Source organism: Dermochelys coriacea, chromosome 2, assembly GCF_009764565.3.
Source record: "Dermochelys coriacea isolate rDerCor1 chromosome 2, rDerCor1.pri.v4, whole genome shotgun sequence".
NCBI lineage: Eukaryota > Metazoa > Chordata > Testudines > Dermochelyidae > Dermochelys > Dermochelys coriacea.
Genome location: NC_050069.1, coordinates 196,137,940 through 196,158,215, shown reverse-complemented (window position 1 = coordinate 196,158,215; position 20,276 = coordinate 196,137,940). Strand labels below are relative to the sequence as shown.

General features: G+C 41.4%; 1 protein-coding gene across 7 annotated transcripts in view; it reads right to left on the bottom strand.

Annotated features, from left to right (window-relative positions):
• Positions 1-20,276, bottom strand: part of GADL1 (glutamate decarboxylase like 1) — a 125,497-nt gene that overhangs the window by 24,662 nt on the left and 80,559 nt on the right. The window lies entirely within an intron of this gene.

The window sequence follows — 20,276 nt, the reverse complement described above, 5'->3', positions numbered from 1 at the left end:
TCTCATCCATCCCCAATAGTCTCATCCAGTGTTTTCAGTCCACATTCAGTGAGGCAGAAAATACTGGACTGAATGTTGTCTAGCTTTTTCCCATTGGCAGTGCCACAGGGCCCTCTTACAACACAAGGAATCTTCCCTTCGCATGCTTACCGAGGACTTGAACCCTTCTGCAAATTGGGGGTTGCCTTTAACCTTAAAAGTTGCCAATTTCATGCAAAAGTTTTAGCTCTACTACCAACATCTTTGCTGGTTAAATCACTAATGCAGTAATTTTCTAAATTTCATACAAGCAATTCTGTCTAGCTTTGGGCCCCAGTGCTTTGCTAGATCAGGGCCTTTGTGATTTACTTGTCAGCAGTAGGATACCAAAGAGACAAAAGGTAAAATAGTTTCAAACTCTTGCTTTTGCCGAGTTTCTGCACTGAAGTTGTATTTTTATTGAATGCTGTGATAAAAGCAAGCCTTAATAGAAACACCATGCATTATTCTGGCTGAGTAACCTACCTTATTAGCCATTTTTTAAATTCCAAAATTCCTATGTTAATTAAAAAAAACCCTGTGTGAGCAAGACTGCCTGAACAATCGGATGATCTTTTAAAGTAGTTATGACCTAGTTTAGAGAAGTTGCCTTTGATAATCTGCTAAACTTCCCTTCCTTTATCGAAGAGGTCTGTACAATTTAATAGAGAACAATAATCTTTCTGTAGCGTTTTTGAACCAATCTATTTATCAGTGATTTAGGATGAGATTTTCACAGTGACTCTGCATTGGCCTAACTATGCTCCCATTGAAGCAATGGTAGTTTCATCTCTGACTTATAGGAACAGAGTAACACTGAGCACTTTTGAAAATCCCACATAATTCTTTATTAAATTGTGTAGAATGGCTTAAATATTCTGCTGAAAAGATATAATTCTCTAGTGAGTTCTATATGTTTTACAAGAATCCCTATTGGTTATAACCATATTAAGTATTATAGGTAAGGCCCTACCAAATTCACAGCCATGAAAAATATATCACAGACCGTGAAATCTGGTCTTTTGTGTGCTTTTACACAATTAAACAGATTTCACGGCGAAGACTAGCATTTCTCAAATTGGGGGTCCTGACCCAAAAGGCAGTTGCAGGGGGGTCACAAGGTTATTTTAAGGGGGTCACAGTACTGCCACCCTTACTTTTGAGTTGCTGCCTTCAGAGCTGGGTGGCCAGAGAGTGGCAGTTGCTGATCAAGGGCCCAACTCTGCCGACAGCAGCACAGAAGTAAGGGTAGCAATACTGCGACCCCCACCCCCACACCTCCTTTTTGGGTCAGGACCCCTATAATTACAACACCATGAAATTTCAGATTTAAATATTTGCAATTATGAAATTTACAATTTTTAAAATCCTGTGATCGTGAAATTGACCCAAATGGTCCATGAATTTGGTAGGGCCCTAATTATAGGACTTCTGAATATTTTTGACTAATCAGATTTCTTTATAGAGTGATCTACACATACATACATACATACATACACCCCTACATCTGCATCTACATCTACTGTATGTTCGTGGGGAAGAAACTTATTCCATTTCAATCCCATTGAGAAATTACTTCTATTTAAACAGGGATCTATTTTTAGGTGTCCTAAAAATACTAAAATCCGAAGTTCTAGAAGACTTTACATCTCAGTCCACAATAGAAAGCTGGATGGTTCTGAAAAAACATTACAGGTATCATCATCAGCATACACACAACATATCTCTCAATGCAGAGGTGTGTACCACAAAAGCATGAAACAAATACGCAGATGCAAACTACCATGCAGTACCAATTTTTCCACCATTATTAGCAATGATTTTTGAATATTTCTGCAATCCTTTACACAAGCAAACCTAATGTGAGTTTTGCCTGAGTAAAGGATGTAGGGATTAGACCCCAATCCTTTTTTGTAATTGGAATGGAAATAGTGCTTCCCACCGATATACTACAGCAAAGCGGAAGGGCAATTGAACTCCACACACTCCGATACTGGTGACAGGGAACAACGAAGTGCTACTGTGTGTATTAAATGAAGGCCAAACTCAAGATTTATTGACCTGAGAGCAAAAAGGTCAATATTTATTCAAACAATGAATCTTGATATCTGACTCTAATAGATGTTAATCTGTGTATTATAAAATCCATCCTAATTACACTAGTTACATTCAGTGTACTCATGAGTTCTGTGCCAATATTCATTACTATTGCAGAGACTTCTGATAATTAATCTAAATGCTAGGAGATGAAAATACTTATTTTTGCTACTATAATTTTATATTTGTACATTTTATTGGGTCCCCTGAGTTGAGTTCCCCCTTCATGCTACTGCAGATGATCCTTCTGTTCAAACCCCAGCAGCAGCATAGCCATGCATTTACACCATTGTCAATCTCTAATTAGATTTAAACCTTAAAACTCTTGGAGCCAGATTAAGCTACATTTTTAGGCACTATGGAGGGGTTGGGGGTGGGGTGGGGTGGTGGTGGACAAATGCATAGGAAGTTGCTTCCCAAAAAAAGGCAGCAAGTCCCTAGCAAAGGTGAAAATTGAGTACTTAGGCCATGTTCTAGTGCTTTTCATTTGTAGATCCCAAAGGACTTTACAAATGTGCTTCTTAATCCCCATTTTATGCAGATGGGGAAACTAAGGAACATAGAGGTTAAGCTGCCCACAGTCAAATACAGATCAGCATCAGAGCTGGGAACAGAACCTAGGGCACCCAGTTGCCAAGCCAATGCCTTATCTGTTGGGCTACACTGACTCATAGCAGAATTTTACCATTAATATGTATGCTGCACTATACCTTCAACACTCTTCAAACAGGCTGTGCAAAGCCTCCAGGTGGGAGAAGTCAGCTTCACAGAGCCAGACACTACGCGCTTCCCTCACAACTGAAAGCAAGGTATGGAAATTCTACGTCAGCGCAGCTATTGCCCATATTAGCCTGCTACTCGCAAACTATGGAACACACTGCATGGGCCAAAGTCACTAATCTATTGAACCAATGGCAACACGTGTGGAGGTCAAACAGATTGGGGAAACATGGTGCATCATGGAAGCACAGCCAATGTGTGCACTGAACTGATGTTTCCAATGCTTTTCCTGTAGTATTTTAGCCAGCAAGTTATTTCCTGGTCTTTTTCATTGCAGTTTTTGGAACTGATGCTTTGGAACATTTTATGTAACATGTACTCTGCCTTTGACTGTGGCAGGAGAGCACGTAGCCCCATACACACCACACAACTGTGCCTTTCAGACTCAAGAGGTCTAAATGCAAAACGAGTCCAGAGCACAAGGGAAAAAAAAAACCAAAGGCACTAAAGAAGCTTCAGATGAGTTGCTCTGTAAATCAGGTGTTCTATAAGTCTCACATATCAAAGGTCACTAACTTAAAATAATGAAAGTGAATCAACATCAGGTTTACAGGTCAACTTGAGTCTGAGGACCATCTCTTAGCAGGAAGAACAGCTCAGGGGAACATGTAGCAGCCCATGCCCACTTCCCTTTCCATTTCCACAGACAGATTTACAAAATTTGGGGCATACAAATGACCCATTACAGTTGCCAAGCTGGTCACCTGCAAGTACCTGCTGTGTGCATGCACACAGACTATTTGAATGTATATACTCTGTACATGCAAATGTAAGCATGCAACAGCGCAGATCTAACTTTGTAAATCTGACCCATGATGGACTCCCAATTAAAAAAAAACAACTATTACATGGCATAACCTCTCCATACCCGAAGTACTATGGGGCACTTACATAGCTACTCTGCATGCATCCGATGAAGTGAGCTGTAGCTCATGAAAGCTATGCTCAAATAAATTTGTTAGTCTCTAAGGTGCCACAAGTACTCCTTTTCTTTTTGTGAATAGAGATTAACACGGCTGCTACTCTTAAATCTGCATGTAGAGTGGCTACAGAATAAGGCTCTCCTATTAACATTATAGAAACTCTAAATTGTTATTTTAACCCCAGATGATTTTCATTATAACCAGATTAAATTTTAAAAACTAGTGTATTAATCATATCATGTGCTCAGCAGCTTGGAATCTTGCTTGACACGGCGTTTCCTATACATAGATCTCCACTTTAAAATATTTTGTATACACATCCCAGTTTCCTTTTATTTATTTTTAAATTCTACAGTCATCTGTGAGTGGATACTTATCAGTTATCTCTATCACATTGCACAGCCAATTCACCTATGTTGCTGATCTCCCTGTACAAACCTTGTCTTAATTGCTGGCCTTTCCAGAGATTATGATTATGATTCAGTTATTTTAAAGATGTAAACGCCATCCACTCAGTAAGTTTCTGGACTAGATCCTCAGCTGTACCAGAATTATGCTCAGCATGCATGCTAATTTAGAGCAGCCTCAGAACTGCTCAAAGTTACATAAAATGATCCAACATACCTGTCCCAAGAACTGCCATGAAAATGGCCAGGAAATAATCCTGCTAAAATAGCACAAAAAAGTCACAGTTCAATGGCACACACTAACATCCTCTCAGGATCATTACACAAACAAGGGATGACATGAGATCACCACATTTCAGCCACTGCCACACCCACTCTCATCTTCAGCACATCAGAGTTATACAGAGCTGTTTACACCAACTCTTAGCCATTCTGAAATTCCCATCTTCCCATTTAGCGGAATTTTATGGGTCCTCTGTTCCTCTCGAGAGGCACATTGGGGCTGTAGTGGAGGCCATAATGTAGCCCTCTTGATCTTACAGTCCAGAATGTTGTGTGTTTTCCTGTAACCACACATACACAGTATTCATTGACCTTTTCTAGATATTTTCAATGGTTGACGGTATTTATTAGTCTTCCCCCCTCCAGCCCCCCGCGCCATCCCACAGAACTCCTTCCACAAGCTCTAAACCTGAAAGTTATTTTCCAGCTTTTACCAAAAAGAAAATCTTTGGCTGATTCTTTGTTATAAAACACATTTTCCAGTTATATAATCTAAAATTCATCTTACATTCTTTCCCTTAGAAATTGGCAATGCTCTCAAGATACAGGGATGAGAGTTATTATAGGGATGATTTTTATAATTTTGGATCTGGCAGTATAAAATGTTAATCAGTTCAATTTGAGTCTTACCAAAATCTACCCTCAAACTTTCTGAACAGAACTTCACATTTCCTCTTATTACCTAGCACTACGTATTTTATCACATGATAGTAGATTTCTATAGTCAGAGACAGGGTTTCAGGCTTTTGCAATTAAATTGGAACTGGTATATTTGAATTCCTTGATTGTGACAAAATACTAATCTGATGCCAGTTTAACTCATGAGACATTTCATGGATATCTGGTAATGACAGTGGCAGAAGCATTTCCTTAGTGTTATCAAATAACTTGATAATTGCAGTAACAATCGCGTAATGATGTACCAATTCCACAGAACCTTTCAAACTCCTTGCTTCTTCTTTACTCTCTAAGATGATTCTGGAAAAAAGATCAATCATTCCAGGACGGAAAAAAAAAGTTTCAAAGCTTGTCAAGGAAAATAGTATCATGTATTTTCATTTTCTGCTGTGACAGTGGTAACTTAGGGAAGGGACTAACACAACTTGAATTGCTTTTGATCTCCATCTAGTGAGTGAATTAAAGAATTGCATGAATGTAGGGAGTGACTTCCTGATTTGGAATTAAGCAACAGTACAATTAGCTGTTCTTTATATTGTTTTAAATTAACCCTCAACAAAAGACTGAGTAAGCTTGAAAGAGCAGGAATTTCCAAATGGCCACGGTTGTCTGATGAAAGCCAGATGTTCTGCAATGAGCTTATTTTCTAATCTCTTTGCTACATTCGTTGCTCATTATACAATGTTTGCTCAAAATTCTATTGGAAATATATATTTGATATATTTTTCACTTCTAAAATCCATTCTGTTGGGTGTTTTTACTATCAAAAATGTGTGTCCTTTTTGTGCTTCACATCATCTATAATGCTTATCTGTGCATCAGAGACACTATCTATCTCACAGTCGGTGTGTCAGTAACACAACAAACCTGATAAAGGACCTCTGAGCAATTTCACTGTGACAGTCCCTGGCCGCTTTAGGCTTAGCAGTGATGTAGGTGAGTCAGGCAAGCTTGGCTAACCCTGGACTGTGTTGGCTAAGTAGGTCTAGGTTCTGGCCAGTGGCCACTTGCTTCAGAAAACATGTTACCAGGGACTCCTTAAACCAATCAAAGCACTGAAACTCAGTGGCAAAATCATTACCTAAGAGCTCCTTTGATCATGCTGGCTGTGAATGAGGGTTCACAGCATGCACTGAACTCTCCAAAGTCCTGTCTCGGGATGTACTGGGCTCAACATGAAAACTGGGGTATATTCTTTCGGGGCACAGCTTTTTATGATTGTTCCAATTCCCTGTACAAAGCACCAAGCTCACCTACAGTATTATGGTGCTAGATACCAATGTTGAACAACAATATAGTAGTCCAAAACTTTGGTCAAAATCGAGAAGGAATATCCCAAGAAGTTGCAAAACAATGCTCAAGGCCTCAGCCCTGCAGTGAACCAAGAATGGCTGAAAGAAGGATGCCGATATCTTTCCATATAAAAAAGCAGCTTCCAGAGCTCCTGATCCACAGATACCCCAAGTCAGGGAGTACTTACCTCCCTGCTTCCTATTAGATGCCATGTCATGTCAGTTCCCCATGGCCACAAAGGGAATAATTACAGACCATCTGTAGAGCCCTGGGCGGATGCAAAAATTTGGATCCGCATCTGTGATAATTAACTTGTATCCGACCCATGATCTGCACTCCACCTTTTTATATATATTATATATATATCTCCACATTCGTATTTGCATCTGCACCAGCCCCCTACCACACTAATAGAGCCCTGCATGGATACCAAAATTTGGATCCACATCCAATCTGCAAAGATGTTAAACAACACAACCGCAATCGCGTCCACAGATTAAGATATCTCCGGATATAAAGCAGATATTCGCAGATTTTCAGGGCTCTAACCATCTACCCAGACTGAAAGCCATAATAGCAATTGGGCATAAGGGACCTCTCCATGTATCCTTTTAAGTCTTCACAAGGCTGAGTAGTTTCTTCCTTGGATAACTGACAGTTCAAATGTCTTCAGTTGAAAGTATATACTAGTTTCTCAAACATTTGTGGATTCAGTTCTCAGTGGATATACATGCTACGTGAATATAGGATTGTATATCCTTACAAACATGCTTTCACATTTCATTGAACACCAACCTCTCAGTGATAACTACATTCAAAGTAAATATATACTTTCTATTCTAAATCTTAAGTAATACTCTGTATAAAGTTACATATTATAAAAAAAGGACAGCAGCAATTGCTCCTTGGAAGGTTGGAGAAAATTCACACATATTGTAAGATCTTCCCTAACAACAGCTTGTCTTCTTAGAAAAGAGCACACTGTGGACACATCGGTAAAAATTATGTTCATATAAAAACTGAAGAGAAATATTTTTTTTCTTTTTAGCAATAGATTTTGCATGACTGCACCCAGCAGACATTAACAGTGTGTATGCTAATTAGTAGCTCAAACCTATTCCTGTTGTTCTGGTGCCCCCTAATGAACTTACTAGTTCACTACCAGCTATGGCTTCAGATATTTTGTTAAGCAGAATTTTGCAGAGTTCATTCCAAAATGCATGTGTGGCTCTATGTACAGTTACAGTGGTACCACAAAGATTGGTGGAGTGGCAAATAATGAGGAGGCCAGTGCAGTCAGACAGCATGATCTGAATCTCTTGGTAAGCTCTGCTCCTTGGAACAAATTGCTTTTTAATACAGCCAAATGCAAAGGTTACATCTAAGAAGGCTGCATGCAGGCCGAACTACAGAATAGAGGACTGTGTCCTGGCAAGAAGTGACTTTGAAAAGAATCTAGGGGTCAGAATGGACAAACTCCTCAACATGAGGTCCCTATGTGATGCTGTGGCAAAAAAGGCGAATGTGATCCTTGGATGTATAAACAGGGGAGAAGAGTAGAAGTAGGGAAGAGGGCATGCTAGAATACTGTGTCCAGTTCAGGTGTCCAGATTTTTAGAAGGATGTTGAAAAATTGGAGTGGGTGTAGACAAGAGCCACAAAATTGATTCAAGAGCTGGTGACAATGCCTCACAATGAGACTTAAAGTACTCTATAAGTTTAGCTTACCAAAAAGAGGATTGAGTGGTGACTTTGTTACAGTGCATAAGTACCTCTGTGGGGAGAAAATATTAGGTACCAAAGGGCTCTTCAATCTAGCAGAGAAAGGCATAACAAGACCTCCCAGCTGCAAAGTGAAGCTACACACATTCCAATTAGATGCAAATTTTCAACAATAATGCTGATTAACCACTGGAACAAACTATCTAGGGAAGTGGGAGATTCTCCATCTCTTGGAGTCTTCAAACTTTCAAGTGGAAGGAGTTGAAACTACTAACAGTCTGTTTTCACACGGCTTGTGTGACCGTCTCCCCTCTGCTAGACTGCCAAAGGAGGGACAAGGCACAAAAACTGTCTGCCTTCTCCTCCCCTTCCCACACGCTCCCATGCATCATGTCTCTTCATTGTCAGAGTAAAGACACAAGCACTGTAGCAACCTAGAACTGCTGCCAACACTAGACACCTCAAAGGGGATGCATCCCATTCCTCTTTTGAAGCCTCCAGCAGAGAATGCACGTCACCCCCTGCATAAAGGTGGAAGATGAGCTATTGTTCTGGTATTTGCTCCACAACAGTTCCCAGAGGCACTCTTTGGCTGCTCAGGCAGAATGCTTCCAGAACCCCCTACTCCTTCGTGGTCTCTCGGCATACTCTCCACACAGTGGCTTAAAGCAGCAATCTAGCTATACCTTTATATTGGCAGCCTTTATGCAATACCTAGTTAAACCATCTTTCCCATTATATGAGTAACTTGGGTATATTTTTGCCATCTCTTTCAAAAATTCCCCATAACAGAGCTGAGTCTTGCGACCTAGTGCCAGTGTTCTGCAATACTGTACATGAGCAACAGGACCATTTCCAGGACCGAGTTCATCCCTGGTGTAATGGAGTCTTTCCCCAAAGGAGTTACTGCGGCAAAATTGGCCCAACTTTGTCTCACTTTCTGGGCTAGCATGGTAGATCCCCCCCAAAGAGGTGGGGAAAACCAAAGGGAACATTCACATGGTTAAACAGTCACTGTTTTCTGGATGATTAAGGAGAAGCTCCAAAAGGGAGTCCAGTCTGGTCCTCTGGCAAACAGATGACCCGAGGGGTTCCATGTTTACAAGTGAAAGAACCTCACAGCTTCTATCCAGGAGAAGATAAATTGTCCAGATCATCGTGTAATTTACTTCTTTCATCACTGGCATTCCACCATACCGGGCACATTGTCATCATTCATTAACATTACACTGACACCAGCAGAATGCTAGGATGCACCAGGCACTTGCAGCACACAGCTGGTGCCTGTTACCCTGGACAAGGAGCGGCACAATCAGCTGAGCTGACCGGGTAGTAATGGAATGGTTAGGTATAAATTAGGGGTGTAAACACTGTTTAAAAAGTTAACCATTGAAATGATTAAAAATATTTCATTTAAAAGGTTAACCGATTAAGCGGCTGGGGCCCATTCAACTGGCGCCGCTGGGCCTGCTCTAGCCAGGGAGCGCTGCTCTGGAGGTGCTGCTCCAGCACTCCGGCCAGGTGGTGCAGGGCGGCTGGGGTCAGCGGACCAGGTAGACAGCGTGGGGCCACTGGGGCTGGTGGACTGGGCGGCCAGATCTTGGCCACTGGGGCCTGCCAGCCCGCCAGCCCAGGGTTAACAGTTAAGGCCAGCTAACTGGTAAGACTACTGCTTATGCAGCTAACATTTTACATTCCTAGTATAAATGGGAATGAACACTACAGTGCAGTATTAATGACAACACTAATATGGTGAAAAGATTTGTAACCAGAGACAACATCTCTTCTTGTAGAAAAGGTTTGTTCATAAAGCCAATTCCAATAGACAACCCAGTGTTCATTACTCATTTATAAGATTGTGATTTACAACAATTATTACTTCTGACATTTAAGTAACTTCATAAATATTTTACATAACCAAAGACACGCCTGTTACCACACACCGGCAGTAAGAAAAACTGCCTTTAAACTGGGCAAACAAAGACCATTGCAATCTGTATTACACAGACACTTTCTGATCCTTGTGAGGAAAATTATTCATTAACAGTTAAGTGACTGCTAATTACAATTTTGCTTCAGCCATGTTTGCTTTTTCACTGTGGATGAAATCTATCCTGTGCAGAAAGGCTACACAAGGTCCAGGCATCACTTAAGTCCCATTTAAGCCCCTCATAGTTGAAATATTGAATGTTAAATTTTAGAAGGAATAATCACAGCCAACAGTTGAAAAGCCACAGGCTTTGTTGTCAAAAAATATCTGTTGAGCAATTGTGAACAGTGAACAAATCAGTAAGTCACAGTGTGTTTGCAGATAATTCAAGAACAGAAAATAAGGGTTACACTGACCCAAAAAAGAGTGTTTACCCAGAATCATCATCATTGCTGCATTTACCTCCCCTGTCTATGAATCCCCTCTTTAATTCAAACTCTTCCTAGATAGCATTTATTCTTCACTTATTCTCTTTAAAAAACTCCCTCAGTGAAGTTCAGCCCCTTTCCCCTCCCACCTCCAGACATGCATGCTTGTCAGTAGGCAGAATTTCTGTGCGGGGACTACAGGAGAGTTGAGGGAATTGAATCCACTCCCCAACCCACAAGCAGAGAGCTGGGCATCTCTGCAACCCCTCTGTAACTGCTCTTTGATTTCCTGGACTGAGAAAGGGTCCATGTTGCCTAAGCAGACCCAGGACTATAAATATTGGACACATGTAACTGAAGACCCAGTTTCATGCCCCAGATATCCCGCCAGGCTCCCCCTCTCAAGGAGTCAATGCAGAAGTGCTGAGCAAAGGACATGTTCAGTTTCCTATGTGCCTCTTCTCAAATCCCCAGCACCCAGAAAAATAATAAGGCCTTTGTGCAAGGTACTGACAAGACCTTATGAATACTGCGTACAATTCTAGTCACCCATGTTCAAGAAAAAAAACATTCAAAACTAAAACAGGTGCAGCAAAGAGCTACTAGGATGGAGAGCCTCTCTTATCAAAGCAGACAAAAAGACCAAGTCTCATTTAGTGTAGTAAAAAGGCAGCTGAGAAGAGATATGCTTGCTCTTTGTAAATACATCAGAGCGGACTAAATACCAGTGAGAGTGATGAGCTACTTAAGCTAAAGGACAACATTGGCACAAGAACAAATGGGTATAAATTGGCCATGAACAAATTCAGGCTGGAAATTAGAAGGTTTCTAACCTTCAGTGGGTGTTCTAGAACAGCCTCCCAACAGTAGTTATGAGGGCAAACAACTTAATTAGTTTTAAGAGAGCTGGACAAATGTATGGGTGTGATTATATGATGGGGTTACTTGTGATGGTAGGGGCAGGGCTCAGCACCCCTGGGGCTCACTTTTGGTTTATGTCTTATTTTCCTAAAAGCTCATGCTTCAGCTGACCAGGAAGGGATTTCTCCATCACCAATATATTGGGGGCAGAGGATCTAGTCTCCTTCCTCTGAACAGTCAGGGATGAGCATGGCTGGAGATGGCACAATGCAAGCTGTTGCCATTAATTCTGTGCGTTAAAATCTGATCTATATTTGTTAAAAGAGAAGAAAAGGCCTTTAGTCAGGTAAAATCTGGGCATTGAATGAATAAAGCTTCTAGCGAGCTCAAGATTCCAATACTTAGACATTCTTGGGATGCTTCAATTATTGAGTTCCCCTGTGATATATATCAGGTTTCATTTTGATCCCTAGTCTATTAAACATGATCTATGACATTCAAAAAAACTGTAGTTTGGAGTTCAGCATGTAACTCAAACTCTTTTTTCTTCCATCATTGGTTATTAATGTGTGTACAGCATGGAGAAAGACACTGCATAATGAAGAGGTGCACAGAGATGTACGAACACAATGACACTTTATAAAAGAAGTGTCTAGCACTGTACAGAAGTAAATTGAGCTAAGTAATATAAAATTAACCTCTTGTTGAACCTTGGAATCCATCTTCCCAGGGGAAAAAAACCCACTAGAGCAGGCATAAAAGATCATATTAAATACCAACTGATATTTTAAAACTTCAAAAGGGAATGAAGGAATAGAAAGTAAGTACTCAGATTTAAGCAGAGCAAAAATTATGCTGTTTGTTCAAAGGGGCCGGGTGGAGTCAGGGATCCAGACACACTAACTGACGCTGACCGATTATGCAGAGTGCATCACCATTCACTGGCTAATACGTAAGCCTCAGAATTTAAGATATTTGATGGAAAATAGGGCAGGAATGAAAAAAACTACTTTCTGCAAAAATCATATTGCAGACACAAAATTCTCTGCTGCCTGGGAGCCCTAATTTTGGGGGGGGGGGTTAAGTAGCTGACAGTAAAATAAGCAGCAAGGCGCTGACTATGCTTATCACAGAGAAACTGGCAAATGCAGGAGGAGATGTAATGATCCAACATCTTTTTCTAAAAATTGAGGTTTAACTCAGTGCCAAGAGAGAGTCACCATTAGTCCTAACCTAGTTCTACCACAGACATTTAAAGAACAGTAATGTTTATTCTAGATAAGTCTGATAAAAATCATTATATTTGAAAAGTGTGATGAGCAATTCCTGAAAGCCTCCTGGAATCTGTGGCAAAACATGTAATTTTTGTTCCATTTAATCTCTACTGCAATAGTGAACAGATTCTGCAATGCTGCTGAATATGGCAAAACATGTCCAAGAGTTGCTATTATTGAGCTATTTTGAAACAAATATTATGAATCAGTAAAAGCATGCATGCAGGGGTAGGAGTCAGGAACTCGTGTTCTAACCCCGCTCCATCTATGGAGCGAACTACTTAATCTCTTAGCCTCAGTTTCCTCATTGGTAAAATACTACCTCATTAATTACCTAACTCTCAAGGGTGTACTCAGGATTAGCTAATGAGACACATTCAGCCTAAATTTCCACTAGTTTCCTATGCTTTTAAAATCGTGTCAGCACTAGCAATTTTTTTTAAAAAATACAGTCTATTTTCTGGCTGGGTGGTGTTGCACCGTTCAACTTGCATGGTAGAGAGGGCTGGCTAATCCAAGACATGCCAATTTCTTCTTTGTTCCTCTTTTCAGCAGATTCTGCTCGTGACTATTTTCTCTCCATTCCTCAAATAACTCCTAATACTCAGAGCCTGATTACCACTGTGGCACTCCAGTTTTACACCACTGTAACTACTGAAAGCAATGGAGTAACAAAGCCGGTGAATCAAAACCACTGTTATTTCCTTATTAGAATGCTTAGAGAAGTCTACCTTTCTAACTCTTTGTCAACACAAACACATTGACGGAGGATATCATAGCTCATAAAAGCATGTCATAGGCTTTCTACCATGGCCTTATTTCCTATGCAAAGAGACAAAGACTGTCTGAGAACTCACTTATCCGGGACATACGTGGAGACAGATTTTCTTCTTCCTTACTTCTACCCCTGAGTAAAGGGAGGGCAAAATTCTATTGTTCAGACCTAGTAAAATGCTGCATCCATTTCAAATTGACACAAAGGCTATTTTGTTTTTATTTAGGCCAGGCCTACACTGCAGACCTATCCTGGCAGAACTATTTCACACCCCTGAGTGATAAATCCACACCGCTTAGCAATGTAGTTATACGAGCTAACCCCCACGTAGACAGCGCTATGTCAACAGAGGTGGATTAATTACCCCTGACAGGAGAAGCTCTCCCATCGGCGTAGCAGCGCCTTCACTAACAGAGGCCCAGTTGCATAAATGCAGCTGCCCCATTGTCGCACTGTAAGTGAAGACAAGCCCTTAGAGAAAAGCCAGCCATAGGAGAATGCCAGTCCACAGCTTGAGGTGCTTTCCATCAGGCACACAATTTGGAATGGCACAAGGCAGGGAAATGAAGAATCCAGCCCTACCAAGCCCCAGAATCCTTGGAGTCTATAGTCCTTCAGTTTGGGGAGGGAAAAAATGGCCTCTTTACCCTCTTTTCTCCCCAGGAAACACCCCATAAAAGCTGTTCACATGGAGATATTTTGAAATTGAGAGGGTTTATTTTAATTCAATGCTTTTTAAACAAAAGATTAATCATCTGCAAACAGTATTTCATGTGCTGTGGAAGTGTTCTTTCAACATCTGGAATGAAGTATGAACAAATTGGACCTTTCAAGGTTTTACTAAGGCTGCATAAAGATTTAGAAGGCCCAGGCCAAGTGGAAGCAATGCCTTCTGCAGTGGTTTATTTCCCCCCACACACACCCCACAAAAGTCCCAGCCTTGTTATACACTATAGCTCCTCCCTAGGGGGTGGGTCTTTCATTTTGTTTCTGCCACTCTCCCCAACCTTGGTGTTTTAATTTCCTCTTTGTCTCTATCCTCCCTGATTGTTTTCCTTCCTTACAGGTCCCTCTTACATGACCATTTTGGCCATGATGGGTTTTGCCACAGTCTAAGACTGTGACAGAGTGCAGGGAGTGAATAGGAGAGCCTGCACTCTGATCACTTAGATGCTAATTAGTGCCCCAGGAGAAGCTGATTGGGGATAATTATCTGATCAGGCTGGTGGGCTGGGTGGGATAAAAACTCAATTGGCCCCATCAGTCCAGGGCTGATAAAACAGGCACAGGAAGGAAGTGGAGGGGGTCAGAAGAGGGAGGAACAGGGCTAGCTGAGTCTAGTCATTCAGGGGCCTCAGAGTGGGGAGGCCTCTCTGCCCTCAGGTCCTGCTGAGAGGGCCTAAAGCTTGGCTAATAGTGTACATAGGTATGGGACTGTGGTGATACTGGTGAAGAGAAACTGACAGTTTCACTGAGAACACACCAGGTGGAACCTGTGTGGTTTCTACGGGAAGAGGACAGGAGTGGAGACTGGCCCCTGTTACACATGGGGAGGTTGTCCAGGATTGTGATTCCCCCAGCTGTGGTGACAGACGACTGGACAGGGAAAGCCGGTGCAAAGAGACAGCATTTGGGCGATGGAGCAGACACTACAATGGTTAGCGGAGCAACAAATGGAGATGCAGAAGGCTATGCAATTGTTCCAGGCATCCTACTAGGTGGAACAACAGTCCCTCCTTGCCTGGCAGGCTGAGCAGCAGAAGCGTCCACAAGAGTTTATAAAGGAACATGCACAAGCGCAGCAGCAATGCATACAAGGTCTGGTCAGTCTCAGGACTGGGAAGAGGGGAAGAGTTGGTTGCAGAGAAGTATGTCTGAGCGGCAATGTAACCGCCGGCGATGTTACCTTGCGAGTGTAGACATACTCTTTAAAGCTAGTATCCCTGGCATTGTCCCTTAACAATTCTCAAGCAAAGGGGTGGCTTATCTGGAGCCTTTCTTTCCTTTCCTGCCTGTTTTTGAAGACATTCTCCAGTTGCATTAAACTATTATAGTCATGCAGAAAACACCCCGACAAACAGTATTAATAAATTATTACAGAGCAACTCCCAATCCATCATAGCTATGGCTGTCAGGTCAATCCAACTCCCAGGGATTTCAGTGCAAATCTCTCCATTTATTTTAATGGGAATTGGATGAGTCCTTATATGGGGATTCTTTGGCTCACGCAGACTGATTCTACAGCCCATGAGACTTTGCTGAGATTAAGAATTACTCGTGTAGTTTACAGAATCAGGACTGCAACACCTACTCTCCTGAAGTACACATTTTTAAAGTCAAATTTCTTAATGAGGAAAAGGGAAATGTAAAGTAATGTAAAGAGAGTGATGGGGTAAAAGAGAACACTCTGAGCCCAAATCCTGCATCCCATATGCAGACAAAACTCACAGTGATACCAAGGGGCCATTTGGCTGTGCAAAAACTTGGTCCTCTTGTTTAATGTAGCAGCTGTGAACTGTGCCATTAATTTTTTGCTGTCCTAAGATAAATAATGAAGGGGCAAATACTAGTCATCCAGATTATTCTAGGTCTTGCATTTCTTGCCCACTCAAAACTCCTATTGCAGTCAATGGATATTTTGGGTGTGCAGAATTGGGCCCTTGATTTGTATTTGATTAGTACTACATGACTCGAAAGTTGCCAAGGCAACCCTATTTCAACCCCCTTACATTTCTGCATTGATATACAGCTTTTCAGTCTATAAATGTATCAGAACACTACTCGTGTGATAGGCTCTTTTACCAACCTAGCTACCCGCTAACCAGAAACATGTTTTTCTCCAAAGGTGGGTAGGAGTGGGGAAGGAGTTAGTCTGGATAAAGGGGGAAATGACACACCAACGTTTAGGTTTTATAGCACAGCTACATACGAGTGCAGAAAAAGTATCTTACACTCATAAAATGCTTTGCCTTCTGGTCATTGAAATATAATCAAACTAATTTTTGTAAAACTTGACCAAAAAATCCTATAAAGGACAGCATCCAAACACAAAAAGGCAAAATCCAAATAAACTTTCAGATTGAATGGCCAGTATCAGAACTAAAATAATTTTGTATAGAAGCCATATAGACATGACAGGAATATGATGCGTGAACATATATTCAGAAATACAATACAGATGAAATTCACCCCAGTGCAAAGGACCCATCACAAGGTCAATTACATCACTTAAATCTGGCTTTCTGGGCTTACATGGTGTCTAGTATGTTCCATTGGTCCTCTGCACTGGGATAAATTTCATCCTACATGAACACACAAAATTATGGCCAATATCCTCTTCTGAGAACAGTTTCCAATGGGCCAGTAGAATAGGGAATCAACCAGAAGAAAGTTACTACTCCCTTTTCTTGGTGCTAGTTTTATGCTTGTCCCAGGCCCAGCAGAGCTTGGAGCAGCCCGCAATCTCCTCTAAAATATACCAGCTGGCAATGTCATTGGTCAGTAGAGGAGAGCTGGAGAGCAACATGCTCCAGCTGCACCCATGACAAACCCCTTCTCCTCCCCAACACATCCCTGGACAGGAGGCTGCAGGGGTGGCATGACCAGGAACCAGTTATGCAATTTCAATGCCTTGTGGGGATTCTCTCATGCAGCAGTAATCCCCAGCTACAGTGATGGAACCAGTTTCCTTCCTCTGTGCTGCTGGGGCCCTGCAAACAGAGCAGGGTGGTGCGGGAGGCAGACCCTGACCCCTTTATGAACACAAATGCATATGGATAGCTGTAGTTATGAAATGATACCATTTGAAGTGTAGAGGGGGCTGGGTTTAAATTTCCACTTTCCTTTTCCTCACCTTCCCATGTGTACGGAGCATTACAGTTTTCTTTCTTCATCATGTCTTTAGTTAGCTCTATATTCCATTGGCTCCCTTTGTTTTAAATCATACCTATTTACAGTGCATTCATAAAAGAATGAGCAGCAAAAAAAAAAAAAAAAAAAAAACCACCAGGGGGCATGTACGGTACTAACAAAGCTATTCAAGGCTTGTCACTTTATCCAATGAGTTACATCAATTCCAGGTTAGAAGCAATTTCCTTTATTTTGCAGTGAGAAGCATACAGAGATCCACACTAATTTCCTATTTGATTGTAACAAAAGCTTCCCATTTACCAGGACGCTCCACTTTTTTTTTTTTTAAATAAGCCCAAGAAAGAAATCCCTCCCATCATCTTTTTACTTTTTCAGAATCTTGTTTTAAAGCATTTGGTTTGAATTCATTTTTGCTCTGGCATTTGTGCTGTGTGCCAGGAACTCAAGAGGCATTTAAGGTGATATAAGCTCTTTAGAGCAAGGACTCTCTCACACTGTGCATGTGTACAGGTCCTAGCACAATGGGGCCCTGGTTTTCAATAGGACCTCTAGCTGCTACTGTAAGCTTGAAAATATTTTAGTCTTTTAGGTAAAGTGCTGAATATTCCAAATAAAGCCCATTTCACTACATTACTAATGTCTGGCAACCTTATTTTTCCCCTCCACCATCGTCTTCTGCTCTTTAAAATGCCCCAATATACACTCTGATGAAGATCTACTGTTGACAGTATCATGTCTGCTTCTAGTGGTATAGCAAGTCCACTCCCCTTCCTCCTCCTCCTCCTCCCCCACCCACACACAGATTTTTGCATTTATAGGAGCCTGCATTCTAGTTTTATATTCTGTACAAATTTACAGTAAGCATTAAACAGAAAAATGCTTTGAGAGAGATAACAGGTTGTGCAGGACAACAATAGCTGTGACATCATAATCAGATCACGCCATGGCCTCAGCCAGTCCTGACTCATGCCCTGCACCATGTGGGCCGTGAAGTCTGGAGTAAAGCCAACATGCAGGTAAGCTTTAAGGTTACTTTGCACCATTCTAATGGCACAAAGTCCCCTTAGCAAGGCTGAGTATATAGTCCCAGTGCTGTTAGCTTAGCATCTTTCACAAGCACTAAGCTTAAATAACCTTAGAAAATCATGTATAATTCTGAGTTCTGTTGCTGAATATGCAATGTCATAAATCAGCGAACTGCACAAAGAATTTCTAACATACATCCTCAATTATTCACAGACTTACAGATCATCAAAAAGTAGATGACTGATCTTTGTCTAAATGGAATAATTACTGTGTTTAAATATAGTATGAAAAGATATTGTAAATTAATTTTTTTAATGTTCGTTTTAGTGAAATAATGAAGATATTCAGGAAGTGCCAGCAGTTAAGAAGAAAATCGTATACATCCCTACACTGAATTATGATGACATGATGCAACAAGCCTCTTAAATCTTCAACTACCTAGGTCTTAAGCCTCTTGGCAAGGATTGCACTCCTTACTACCCTCTTTTCTTCCACCTTTTTACTAATTAGTTTATTATTAATTATTAGATTAATTATTGTAAATTATTTAAATCAACAACGTTGAATCATGGAACTAAATTATACTGATGTTAAAGACATTAACTCCCAGGTGTTGGAATCTTTCAGCTACATTCTTTTCTGCTTCTCTCTCTCATTGAGAGTCTTTGTCCCACATTTGCCCCCCTCTCTTCCCTCCCCCCGGCATTGTTGGGGATGGAGAAATAAAATAACCACAGAGATGCTCCCTGAATTATTGGGAAGGTGAAGGAAAACACTCTTCCCTTCCTTTGTACAGAAACTCCCTTTCTTCCTTCAAATCCTTTCTTACAACCTACCTTCTATTGGGATGCCCAGTCCCATGCCAAACTTATAAAAGCTAACTTAACAAGCTAACAGAGTGGGATATGTTACGGTATTTACACCACAGCCCGAATAGGTGGTGCATGGAGCTGCACTGCTCCAGGGGAAGCACTGGGGAGACTCAGGAAGGCATTCTCTGTGTGCCTTAAGGTGCTCACTCTATTCCATCTCTACTCCTTCCCTCCTCCCTATGCGCTAGCCCTTCTACACAAGTGGGCACAGAGAAAGGTGGGGGGCCATCATCTCCCCTCTTCTATGCTCTCCCTGCCCCATTTTCAGAGTCTTGCTCCCTGAGGGGCACAGGCACTGTTACAGTGATAGGCAATTGGCAGTTGTGTATGGAGGGGAGAGGAAGCATCTTGCGATAAGGGGTCCTCATGATCTGACCCAACATGAGCAGTGTCTTGCGATACGGAATATGGAAACCTCTCTTTTTTCCCCCCCACCCTGCTTGGGGCCATAGAGCACCTAACGTACTTTATAAGCTTCTTGGCACAGGGACCATGGGCCAGATCCTCAGCTGATGTAAAACAGCATAGCTCTGTTGCAGTCAATGGAGCTCTGCTGTCTTTTACCAGCTGAGTACCTGACCCATTTTTGCTTATGGGGTTTGTAAATATGTTAGGTAATATGATAAGGTAATAGGTAAATTTTTTTTTCCTCCCCCCCCACTTTTTTTCCCCCCACAATAATATATTTGGGGGAGAAGATCTCATCCCAAAAGACAGAAATATCCTGCTTTAATTCAAAGGGGGTCTTTTGTGTTGTGTGCACCATTGGGAGAAGAGCTGGGCTCTGCAGAAAAGATTTCCTAGCTGTGTCTAGGATTTACATATCCTCATGCCACCTTGAAATTCTACTGCCTAGTTAACATATGTTAAAAGGAAAAGCAGAACAAGCCACCCACCAACAATCGGCTTGGCTCACTTTGTGGCAGAGTTTTAGTCAAGAATACACAGATATCCCAGTTTCCATTACTTTTCTAATTAATTTTAACTGTTGGCTCCTCTTTAGATAATTTACTCTGATCAAGGAATTTAGTACATTTTCA